This window comes from Alexandromys fortis, unplaced genomic scaffold, assembly GCF_014885135.2.
Source record: "Alexandromys fortis isolate MF-2015 unplaced genomic scaffold, M_Fortis_MF-2015_v1.1 scaffold_56, whole genome shotgun sequence".
Lineage (NCBI taxonomy): Eukaryota > Metazoa > Chordata > Mammalia > Rodentia > Cricetidae > Alexandromys > Alexandromys fortis.
Genome location: NW_026067935.1, coordinates 8281805 through 8294608, shown reverse-complemented (window position 1 = coordinate 8294608; position 12804 = coordinate 8281805). Strand labels below are relative to the sequence as shown.

The following is a 12804-nucleotide window of genomic DNA, read 5'->3' as shown; positions in this document are numbered from 1 at the left end:
AGGTTTTCAAAATATGACCTGATGATCCTCTGTATTTCCTCTGTGTCTGTTGTTATGTCCCCCTTTTCATTTCTGATTTTGTTAATTTGGATATTCTCTGTGTGCCTTTTGGTTAGTTTGGGAAAAGGTTTGTCTATTTTGTTGATTTTCTCAAAGAACCAACTCTTTGTCTCATTGATTCTTTGTATTGTTTTCTTTGTTTCTATTTGGTGGATTTCAGCTCTCAGTTTGATTATTTTTTGCTGTCTAGTTGTCTTAGGTGAGTTTGCTTCTTTTTGTTCTAAAGTTTTCAAATGTTCTGTTAATTCACTAGTGTGGGGTTTTTCCAGCTTCTTTATGTAGGCGTTAGGTGCTATGAACTTGCCTCTTAACACTACTTTCATTGTGTCCTATAAACTTGGGTGTGTTGTGTGGTCATTTTCATTGAATTTTAGGAAGTCTTTAATTTCCCCCTTTATTTCTTCCTTTGTCCATTGATGATTCAGGTGAGCATTGTTTAATTTCAATGTGTTTGTGGGTTTTCTAGAATTAGTGTTGCTGTTGACTTCTAGTTTTAAAGCATGGTAATCTGATAATGTATGTTGAGCTATTCCAATTTTTTTGTATTTGTTGAGGTTTGTTTTGTTGAGTATGTGGTCAGTTTATGAGAAGGTTCCATGAGGTGCTGAGAAGAAGGTATATTCTTTTCTGTTTGAATGGAATATTCTATAGATGTCTGTTAAGTCCACTTGAGTCATGACATCTGTTAGTTATTTCTCTGTTCATTTTTTGTCTGATTGACCTGTCCAGTGGTGAGAGGGGAGTGTTGAAGTCTCCCACTATTAGTGTGTGGGGTTTAATATATTATTTAAGCTTTAGAAGTGTTTCTTTGGTATATGAGGGTGTCCTTGTATTTGGGGCATAGATGTTCAGTATTGAAATTTCCTCTTGATGGATTTTTCCTGTGACTAATATGAAATGACCTTGTCTCTTTTGACTGATTTTAGCTTGAAGTCTATTTTGTTAGATATTAGAATAGCTACACCCACTTGTTTCTTAGGTCCATTTGATTGGTATATTTTCCCGAACCCTTTACTCTGAGATGATGTCTGTCTTTGAGTTTGAGATGTGTTTCTTGTATGCAGAAGACGGATGGATTTTGTTGTTGTATCCAATCTGTTAGCCTGTGCCTTTTTATAGGTGAGTTGAGTCCATTTACATTAAGGGATATTAATGACCAGTGTTTACTGTCTACTGTTAATTTAGTTTTTATCATTGGTGATGTTAATTTATGCATTTTTTCTTCTTTGGGATTTGCTGTAATGAGATCATCAATTGTCTGTGTTTTTGTTGGTGTAGCAATCTTCCTTGGGTTGGAGTTTTCCTTCTAGTAATTTGTGTAGGGCTGGGTTTGTGGCTAGGTTTTGGTAAAATCTAGATTTGTCATGGACTATCTTGTTTTGTCTTTCTATGGTGATCGACAGTTTTGTTGGGTATAGTAAGTATTCTGGGCTGGCATCTGTGGTCTCTTAATGTCTGCATAATGCTTGACCATGACCTTCTGACTTTCATTGTCTCCAATGAGAAGTCAGGTGTAATTCTAATAGGCCTTCCTTTAAATGTTACTTGACCTTCTTCCTTTGCAGCTCTTAATATTCTTTCTTTACTCTCTATGTTTAGTGTTTTGATTATTATGTGGTGAGAGGACTTTTTTTGGATCCAGTCTATTTGGTGTTCTATAAGCTTCTTGTATCTTCATAGGCATATCTTTCTTTAGTTAGGGAAAGTTTTCTTCTATGATTTTGTTAAATAGATTTTCTGTGCCTTTGAGTTGAACTTCTCCTTCTTCTATACCTATTATTCTAAGATTTGACCTTTTTATAGTATCCCATATTTCATGGATATTTTGTTTGATTTTGATTTAAAATTTTCTTTAACTGATGAGTCTATTTCCTCTCTTGTATCTTCAGCACTTGAGATTCTCTCTTCCATTTCTTGTTTTCTGCTTTTCATGCTTGCATTTGTGGTTCCTGATCTTTTTCTCATGATTTCTGTTTCTATAATTCCTTCGGCTTGTGTTTTCTCTATTGTTTCTATTTCAATTTTCAAGTCCTGGATAGTTTCTTTTATATGTTTGATTTCTTTTTCTTCATTTTCTTTAAGTGATTTGCTGATATCTTCCAATTTTTTGTTTGTTTATTCCTCCATTTCTTTAAGGGAATTTCTCATTTTATTTTTAAGAATCAACATTCTCTTGAGGCTATATTTTAGATTATTTTCTTCTGGTTCATCCGTATTTGGTTGTTCAGGTCTTACTATTGTAGGGTGATGTGGGAGGGTCTTCTGTTTTGTGTTGATTTTATTGGTTAATAAAGAAACTGCCTTGGCCATTTGATAGGCCAGCCCTTAGGTCGGTGGAGTAGACAGAACAGAATGCTGGGAAGAATAGGGAAGTGAGGCAATCGCCATGCCTCTCCTCTCTGGGTCAGACGCCATGGAGCCAGCCACCAGGTCAGACCTGCTGAAAATTCACAGTAAGCCACCACCTTGTGCTGCTACACAGATTATTAGAAATGGGTTAATCAAGATGTCAGGGTTATCCAATAAGAGGCAGAAACTAATGGGCCAGGCAATGTTTAAATGAATACAATTTGTGTGTTGTTATTTCGAGTGTAAAGCTAGCCGTGTGGTAGCTGAGCAGGATGAAAAGTAGGCCTGCTTGCCTCATTACTACAGGAGGGTCTTTAGGTTTTACTGGTATTGTGTTGCTCTTTGTGGTGTAGCGTGTGATCTTACATTTTCTACTCATCTTTCCCTCTAATAAGTGTGGTTGGGGCTGTCTGAGATTCTGTAGAATAATCTTCTAGGTGCCAGTGAATCCAAAGCTCAGATGGTTGTTCCTCATGGTACAGTCAGTGTCACAATTCTAGTTACCACGTTGGTTACTCAGTGTTCCTGAAGATCACTCAGCACTCCTGTGCTTTGCTCTGCTCCCTTGGAGTTTGCTGTCTCAGACCTTCTTTGTCCTAGGCTGCTGGCTTTGATCTGTTTCTGTAAATCCTGGTCTGGATCTCCTCCTGCAGAAGTCCCTGGCTTGGAGTAGGACCTGTTCTGGTGGAGATGGCTGACTCTGGATCTGGTTTCTGGCTCAGTCCTGATCTGCCAGTGTTCCAGGACTGGGTTGGCTCCCAGTACTAGATTTGCTCCTGGCTTCTGCTCCCAGTGGAGCTTGTTTGTTTCCCCAGGCCCTCTCTGTCCTAGGTGTCTAGTTCAGTTCCATTCCTGTGCAATTTGTTGCTTTGCCTCTGGACAACTTTGACCTGTATCTGTAAATTCTGGTCTGGATTCCCTCCTGCAGAAGTCTCTCAGTTGAAGTTGGACCTGGAAAGGTTTCTGGTTCCAGTCTACTGCCTTGGAAATCCTAGGCTCAGGTGCGCCTGAACCTGCAGGGGTTCCAGGGTTCCCTTTGATGTCCCAGACTAATGCCCAGACCCACAAAGGTCCTGGCTCAGGCCCACTCTCTCTGAGGTCTCAGACTCACGCCTGGTCCTGCTGAGATCTCTGGTTCCTGCCTATTCCCTCAGAAAACCCAGGTTCACTCACGCCCAGACTAGCAGAGGTCCTAGACTCTCGCCCAGACCCACCAGGGTGTTGACTTAGGTCTACTCCATTGAAGGTCCCAGATTCATGTCCCCAGCTGTCTCTGGCTCTGGCTCACTTGCTCAGCAGTTACTCCCCTGTACCTGTTCTGATGGAGATCACTGAATCTGGATCTAATCACTGGCTCAATCCAGATCCACCTATGTCCCAGGACTAGGTTTGCTCCTGGCTTCTGCTCCTGTGTCCTAGGTAGCTGGTTCAGTCCCATTCAGGTTCTGGTGAAGATCACGGACTCTGAGTCAGGTCGTTGGGTCAATCCTGGTCTACTAGTGTCCCAGGACTGGGTTTGCTCCCAGGACTGGATTTGCTCCTGGCTTCTGCTCCCAGTGGAGCCTGTTTTCTCAGACCCTCTCTGCCCTAGGTGTTGGTCTTATATTTTAAATTAATCCATTTATATTAATCTACATTTGCCTCATGCCTGAACTGGCTTTCCCTCCTTAATCTTGTCTGGATCTACATTGATTGCATGTAGGCAATGTTTCCCAAAATCATTTGGAAGGGAGCCTCCACTGGCCTGTTCTTCCAAATAGCTTCTAAGCATTGGGTGCCAAACTAAACGGCCCGATGGGTAAAGGGGCTTGTGCCAAACCTGCTGACCTGAATTTGATCTCCCCATGCAGCCCAGGGGGAACCTGAACTAGTGATCGTCCTGATTCAGCCTCCTGTGTACCAGGATTGCAGGTTTTTACCATTATAACTATACATCCTAAAACAATGATATTGCATGTGAGCCATGCATATGATAGATGCATTTCAGAGGTTGAAGCTGTAATTATCGCATCCTTTTTAATGGTAAAAAAAAAATTAATACTCATTTGTTTTTTTATTCTCTTACTGCCCACCCCTAAAAAAACTAACCATTTTTTGAATTTTATGTTTAAAACCTCTTTCTTAGTTAGAGTTTCTATTGTCCAAAGAGACATCATGATCACGGCAACTCTTACAAAGGAAAATATTTAATTGGGGCTGGCTTATAATTCAGAGGTTTAGTCCATTATCATCATGGTAGCCACTCTGCTATCCGGCCAACTGTGGAGTAAATGTGAAAGTAAGATATATAGAATTAAGAAAAGGAAAAAGTCCAGAGGCAGAAGGTAATTGGGATAATTTAAGAAAAGCTGACAAGAAACAAGGCAAGTTATGGCCGGTTCCCGATACCTGAGCCCAATGTCCAGGGCGCACATGGTAGGAAAGAACCGACTCCTGCAATGTGTCCTCTGTCTCCATATGCACAGATCCGTACTGCCCTGGGGAACAGGGAGGAATGTGAGGTGCCCACCACAGCCAACTGCACGGTTTCTCTCATCTACAACCATATATGCAATAAGAAATGGATTCAATCACTTAAATTCTAGATAAACTTTAAAGTTTTATTTTTATTATGAATACGGGTGTTTTGCATGCCTGCATATCTGTGTCTCAGGTCCCCTGGAACTGGAGATACAGTTGTGAGCTGTCACGTGGGTACTCAGAATCGAGTCTGGGGCCTTTGGAAGAACAGACTATGCTCTTAAACACTCAGCTCTCCTGCCCTCTAGATAAACTTTCTTAGATTTGATTTAAAATGACCTAGCTCAGCCGGGCTTGGTGGTGTATGCTTTTAATCCCAGGACTCAGGAGGCAGAGAAGGTGGATCTCTTTGTGTAAAGAACAAGTTACAGGAGATCCAGGGCTACTCAGGGAAACCCTTTCTTGAAAATCAAAACCAAAGCCAGAGGTGGCGCATGCCTTTAATTCCAACACTGGGGAGGCCGAGGCAGGCAGATCTCTGTGAGTTTGAGGCCAGCCTGGTCTACAAGAGCTAGTTCCAGGACAGGCTCCAAAGCTACAGAGCAAACCCTGTCTCAAAAAAACAAAACAAAACAAAAATGAAAAATAACCCACTCACGAAAACAAAACAAAACCTAGCTCTTGATTCACAATACTTTATTGTTGCTATTTTTCAACACAGTGTTTCTTTGTGTAGTTCTGGCTGTACTCTGTAGACCAGGCTGACCCTACACTCACAGAGCTCTGCCTGCCTCTGCCTCCCAAGTGCTAGGATTAAAGGTGTGTATCACTACTGTCCTGTTTCCCAACTTTTATTATTTATTTACTTTTATTGTATGTATGTATGTGTGTGTGTGTGTGGTTGTGGTTCCCAAGTGTGTGGGGTGGGGAGTGAGATGCACCCCAATGGTGCTTCAGCTTCTCCTGAAGAGAAGAAATTAGCTGTCTTAGAATTTGCCATCTATACCCTTTGGTGACTTCTCAGGTGACATCTCAGAAGATTGCTAAAAGGCCGTCCCCCCCCCCCCCCCCCCACTCCCTTCACATAAGAGAGATGAGTGAGCTGACTCTAGAGAACCCGGATGGAATGATCTAGAAGTCACTGCATATGGAAATGGGGGGATTCCTGGAAAATTGCAGGTTCCTGACTGGAAGGGGAGAAAACCTCAAGCAGTTGGTAACTTTTGGGAAATTCTTCCTTCTTTTTCCTCTCCTTCCTTTCCTCTGTGATATCTTTTTCTTGTTTTGCTCTTGAGAGCTCTATTCATGTTGTAAGACTTTAAGACAATTCTGAAGCCATTTTTGACAATTCTGAATCCTCTCAGCCTCTGTGCCATAGTGCTTCCCCTCCTCCTCTGGGAACCAAAGACCTAACAGCTACACTAGCACATACTCAGTTCCTGAACAATTACCCATATACGTATGCTTTGGTTCGGTCCCCGGGAAACGGGGTCAAAATGACCTCTTACCTCATCTGATCTGGCATCAGCTCTCCAGTCAATTATTGGTAATAGCCCTTTCAAATAAGCCAATCAGAATAGTCAAAGAACAACCCCCCTTGCTTCTGTGGCCCCTTTAAAAATAGACTGTACCTGCTATTCGAGGTCCCTCGGCTTCCTGAATGCTGGGGGACCCTGTCATGACAGAATTAATAAAATCCTCATGGTTTTGCATCGGCTGTAGTGTGTGAGATGGTCTCTGGGGGCGACTCCTTCTCGGTGTTTGGACGCCAGAGTCCAACAATGTATGTAATTTATCTCAATTAAATGCTCCCCATCACCTTCCCCAAGCTAGCCTCCCAACACTTCCATCTCCCACCTTCATGTCTTTTTCTTTCTCAGGCCAATTAGTGCTGCTCAAATGCACACAGGACTGGGGACATCCCATCACATTGGACAATGTGGTGTTTAAATAGGTATGGCCCCCATAGACTCCTGTGTTTGAATGCGTGGCCCATAGAAGTGGTATGGCCTTGCTGGAGTACACGTGGCCATATTAGAAGATGTGTGTCACTATGGCAGTGGGCTTCAAGGTCTCCTATGCTTAAGCTATGCCCATTGTGGTCCACAGTCTCCTTTTGCTGCCTCTGGATCAAGATATAGGACTCTCAGCTTCTTCTCTAGCACCATGTCTGTCAGCATGCCACCTTATCCTGCCATGATGATAATGGACTGAACCTCTGAACTGTAAGTCACCCCAATTAAATGTTTTCCTTTCTAAGAGTTGCCGTGGTTATGGTGTTCTTCACAGCAATAGGAACTCTCACTAGGACAGAAACTTCCTGATTGTGCTGGACAATTTGCTACGATGCTGGTAAGTATAGACAGAGTTGTTCCTCAGAATCACCAGCTCCTCAGTAAATCACCTGGAGACTTATGATTAATTACAAATGCTCAGTTGATAGCTTAGGCTTGTTACTAGCTTTTCAACTTAACCCATATTTCTTATCTACGCTCTACCATGTGATGGTACCTTTTTTCAGCATGGCATGTTTATCTCCTGCTTCCTCTATATCTGGCTGGTGAGTGACTCCACCCCCTTTCTTCCCAGAGTTCTCAGTCAGGCTCTTTCACCTAACCTCTTTTTGCCTACTTATTGGCCAGTTGGCTCTTTATTAAACCAATGAGAACAATGCATCTTCACAGTGTACAAAAGGATTTTTCTACAGCAGGTAAGTAGCTTCCACTAGATGTGGAGGTGAGGAGCCTCTCCCTTCTCTTTCATGCTCCCCTCCCCCAATTTTTATCCTTATCCATCCTGGTGGCTGGACTGGATTTTGAGGCACACCTTCAAGGGTCTATGAAGCCCTTCACATATACAGCTTCTAGGCAGCTGTGTTCTGTGGGTTGTTATGGAAAAGGAGAAGAATGATAACAAGAAACCATCAAATCCTGTGAGGGTAGAAGGATGTGTGGGGGTGGGAGACAGCTCAACAGATAAAAGCACTTGTCAGGACTGTGTTTTATCCAAGAGCCCACATCATGTTCCAAGGAAAGAGACAAGTCCACAAACTTATTCTTTGATCTGCACACATATTTTATTGCACACGAAGACTCACACTCACACATAGAATAACAATGAAGTATATTGATTATTTTGAAGAAAAGCAGACCACAAAACAGTGTCCTTAAGTATATCTGGCAGATCTGGTTACCAAGAACAAGTTTCTTTTTCATTTTCTCATCGAATTTGATGACCAGGAACAAAAGGTACAAAGGCAAAATTTAACCTCGTTGGTTCATAAAAATATCCAGGATAGCTTCCCAAAGGTTCTGCCTGCCTTTCCAGTAATAACAACAGAAAAAGTATCTGGCTCCAAGTATCCTAAGGATGTCAAGGAATATACATGGGAGTCCATACATATGACTGATATAAAGGAAAATAAACAAGCAATTGTAGCTTGCAACTATATTCATCCTTTGTTAGGGAGATGGTCAAAACTTAGGTCGAGGTAGGAAGATCACTTGAGTCCAGGAGTTCAGCAAAAGACTTAGGTAATTGTCTTGAAACAGAGAAAAAGTAACTGCTCTGGACATATTCAGGGTTTTCCTGACATATATATATGCTTGTAGTTTTCTTTCGTTGAGACAGGGTTTCTCTGTGTAGCCCTGGCTCTTCTGGAACTCACTCTGTAGACGAGGCTGGCCTTGACTCACAGAGATCTGCCTGTCACTGTCTGAGTGCTAGGATTAAAGGCGCACACCAACACTACATAGCTTGGTTCTTCTTATTAATCTACAAAAGGATTGTGCTAACAAGTCTTATGTCAATTTGGCGTACAAACTAGAGCTATCTGAGAAGTGGGAACTTTAATTGAGAAAATGTCCCCTTAAGAATAAGGTATTTCGCCAGGCAGTGGTGGCACACGCCTTTAATCCCAGCACTTGGCAGGCAGAGGCAGGTGGATCTCATTGAGTTCAAGGCCAGCCTGGTCTACAGGAGCTAGTTCCAGAACAGTCTCCAAAGCTACAGAGAAACCACGTCTCGAAAAACAAACAAACAAACAAATAAATAAATAAATAAAAATGTACACAGTTGTTGTACCTTGGCACATCTGGCTTTCAAAATATTTTTAAGCAAATGTACAAACAGTTGTTTACAACTTTCTTGACCCAGAATTATGTTTACACTTAAACCCAAGTTACTTCTTTTTCCTACTGCCCAGCTAACCTCTTTCATTTTCACCACACACTCACTTTTATCTGGACACCTGCTGGGCTCCTGAATGCAATTCTACTTTCTCCCAGTGTACTCTTTTAACCCACAATGGCCTTGTGAAAGCCCCTGTAAAAAGCCCCGTGCTTGGCACTTGTCAGAGCCTGCTCCAAGAGTCAGCTGGGGTGCCTGCAAGGGGGCGCTGAGGCTGAAGCGATGTTAGACTGAGAGAAATCCAGACAGAAAACACAGGATAGATTCGGGGGACTGCCAGCTTAGTCTGCAGAGCCTCGAATTTATTTCTCAGCCAGCATATATACTAGTTACAGGCAAAAGCTGATCAGAGAGCAGCAGAATCAGGTAACCACCCCCACCCCCCTGCACTGTCCTTGAGAGAAAGAAGCAAGTAGCCTTAGTACCTATCTCGAGAGTCCTGCTAGCAGCCAACACTTGTTATAGTTTTTAACTGGATGTGCCTTTGGCGGGCATTCAGCAGCCTGATTCTTAATAGGGAATGTGTTCGTTCACATGGGCAGAGTTTTCTTTCCCAGAACTTTCTCGCAGCCCTCAAGGATACTGGAGTGAGCAGAGCAGGCAAGCTTGAACTCAAATGACTGTTGAGTCAGGACGGACTCCAGGTGGAAATGGAGTCATGTGTGGACTACAACAATCTCTGAGCTCTTTCAGGTGCAGGAGTTGGGATGCAGATGTATCTGTCACAGCTTAACTCCATTGATCTCTGCATCATGACCAGTCATGGTTTTCTGCAATGATCTTGATTGCTGCAAACAGAACTTTCTTGGATGAGGGGTAAGAACTACATTTACCTGTGGGTATAAGGCTGTTTTAGACTATAGTCAGAAATCATGCTGGCTTAGTAAAGCGGTTGTAGTGGGTTAAGAGACACAATGAGAGGGCGGGGGAATGGTTAGTTTACGGTTTTTCAATACAGTTTTCAATACAGTGTTTCTCTGTGCTGGGATTAAAGGTGTGCTCCACCTCCTTCCAGCTAAGAGGCACAGCTTTAAAGATTAGCACAGTGGTGACACACATTTTTAATCCCAGCACTTGGAAAGCATCGCTGTGAGTTCGAGGCCAGCCTGGCCAACAGAGCTAGTTACAGGATCGCCAGTGCTACACAAAGAAAACCCTGTTTGGAAAAAAAAAAAAAAAAAAAAANAAAAAAAAAAAAAAAAAAAAAAAAAAAAAAAAAAAAAAAAACAGATTATCAGAAGGAATGAAACCACGCCAGAGTGAAAAAAAACTCGAGGGAAGAGAACAGCAGTGTTCTGCCACCTAGTGTCCTTGGGGGAAATTGCATCCTGAAACTTCCCAAAAATCCTCCAGGAAGTTTAAGATTCCCAAGACTGAAACCTGAAAGGTCTCCTCTACCAGAAAGCAAACAGATGGTGTCTTTGCTTCTAGATGGAAGAACCTCAGTCAAGACAGCAGTTAAAACTGTAATTCATCATAATAAAATTTACAAATATAAATTACATTCTGAAGAGAGCTAAATTATTAACAAAAAGTAAACTCTTAGATTTTCTAATACACACACACTCAAAAGTAGTCATTAGACTGAGAAAAACAGAATGTCCATTTCTGTGCTCACTTTGGCAGCACATATAGTAAAACTGGACCAATACAGGGGAAATGTGCATGGTTGCTGGGCTCTGGCGGTGGTGGCAAAATGGCTTTAATCCGAGCACTTACTCAGGAGGCAGAGGCTATGAGATCTCTGAGTTCAAGGCCAGCCTGCTCTACAGAAAAAAAGAAAGAAAGAAAGAAAGAAAGAAAGAAAGAAAGAAAGAAAGAAAATTTGATGAGAAAAAAGAGAAGGATTGAAGGAGAGAGACTGGGTATAGCTGAGAGGCAGAGATGTGGCCTTGATAATGGAGACTCTGGGCTCTCAAATCCCAGCACACAGAAATGCAGAAAAAGAGCCGGGCGGTGGTGGTGTATGCATTTAATCCCAGCACTCGGGAGGCAGAGGCAGGCGGATCTCTGTGAGTTCGAGACCAGCCTGGTCTACAAGAGCTAGTTCCAGGACAGGCTCCAAAGCCACAGAGAAACCCTGTCTCTAGAACCCCCCCCCAAAAAAAATGCAGAAAAAGAATAACTAACGAAAACCAGCATGCTGGGGGCTGTGTTCAAGGGGGCACAACCCAGAAACTGTTGACATGACTGCTTCCATGAAATATTTCCATGAAACAATAAATATGCTTTTATTGTGCATAAGAGAGAGACAATATTGAGTGGCATCTGGAAGGGTTCACAGCAGAGAGAAAAGGAAACAGACTGGACATGGTCAGGGCTGTCTCTAAGAGAAAGAAAATAGGAGGAGACAGGGACTAGAGAGAGCATAGTGAGAAGATCAGGGGCAGCGGAAACCCCGTGCTTAAAAAGAGAACAAATGGATATCTGGGAGGAGGGAAGCCTGGGGAGGCTAGCATGGACTTTAGAAAGTATAACAAGTACTCGTGAATAGGAACTGGAGCTTGGAGGCCAGCATGGACCACAGGGGTATGTCAATGGAGCTATATATCCCTTTCGCCAAGGTGATGGGGAGAGCCTTGTTAACCAACAATCTTTAAGAGTTGGAACCTAGTTTAGGCGTGGCTTTCTGGGACTGGGAGATAAAAACCTGTGCACCTTCCAGTTGCGTTCTTGTGTAGCTTCCCCTGCGGTCGAGCGGAGCTTGGATCTTCTGTTCCTGTGGAGTTTTCCCCTTATAATAAATAAAATAGAGATGCGCCACGGCTTCGGTAGCGTCCGGCTCTTCTTTGCTGCCTGAGCGGCGCCAGCATCTTCCTCCGGAGCTCGCAGCAGCCGGCTGGCCCCTGCTCCACGGCAACCACGTGCGACCGGAAGGCGGTGATGGAAAAATACAGACAAGTCGGAAGAGATGCAACAGGACTCGGTGGAGTGCGCTACTCAGGCATTGAAGAAGTACAACATAGAAAAGGATATTGCGGCCCATATCAAGAAGGAATTTGACAGGAAGTACAACCCCACCTGGCACTGCATTGTGGGGCGGAACTTCGGTAATTATGTGACACATGAAACCAAACACTTCATCTACTTCTACCTGGGTCGGGTGGCCATTCTTCTGTTCAAATCTGGTTAAAAGCATGGACTGTGCCAAACACCCAGTGATCCATCCAAAAACAAGGACTGCATCCTAAATTCTAAATACCAGAGACTGACTCTTTAGCTTTGCTAAGGGAACACCTCGTTTGAATCTGTTGTGTTTTGTGCGGAGCATCATCCTCTGTACAAGTTTGTGGTTATAAAATAATTAGTAAAACAGCTTACATTTTTATTTATTTTCTAGGCCATACTTCTGTACCCCCCTTTTTTCCCCTCCCCTAAGCCATTCCTTTAAAAATAAATCTGTTTGAGATGTAAAATAAATAAATAAATAAATAAATAAATAAATAAAATATATTTGTCTATCTTTAAGCTAGCCCGGTTATTTCCATATCTAGATAAATTCAACACCCAGGTAAGGAAATGACTCTTTTGTCAAATAACTGGTTTCACAATTCCTGAGAAACTTTTTTCTAACTTCCACAAATCCTTCTACAGTTGAAATGGGTCCTCAATTGTGTACTTAGACAGCGAGTCTTGCCTTTTGGGGAGTGAGGAATGGGGTACCATTTTGACCAGGCAGTGAGCAACTATAGTCTATAATTTTTAGCTATAGACTTAGTTGAGGTAGGAGGATCACTTGAGTTCAGG

At 42.6% G+C, this 12804-nt stretch overlaps 1 pseudogene; it reads left to right on the top strand.

Moving 5' to 3' along the window:
- Nucleotides 1-7215: 7215 nt before the first annotated feature.
- On the top strand, nucleotides 7216-12459 carry LOC126504346 (dynein light chain 1, cytoplasmic-like; annotated as a pseudogene).
- Nucleotides 12460-12804: the final 345 nt, after the last annotated feature.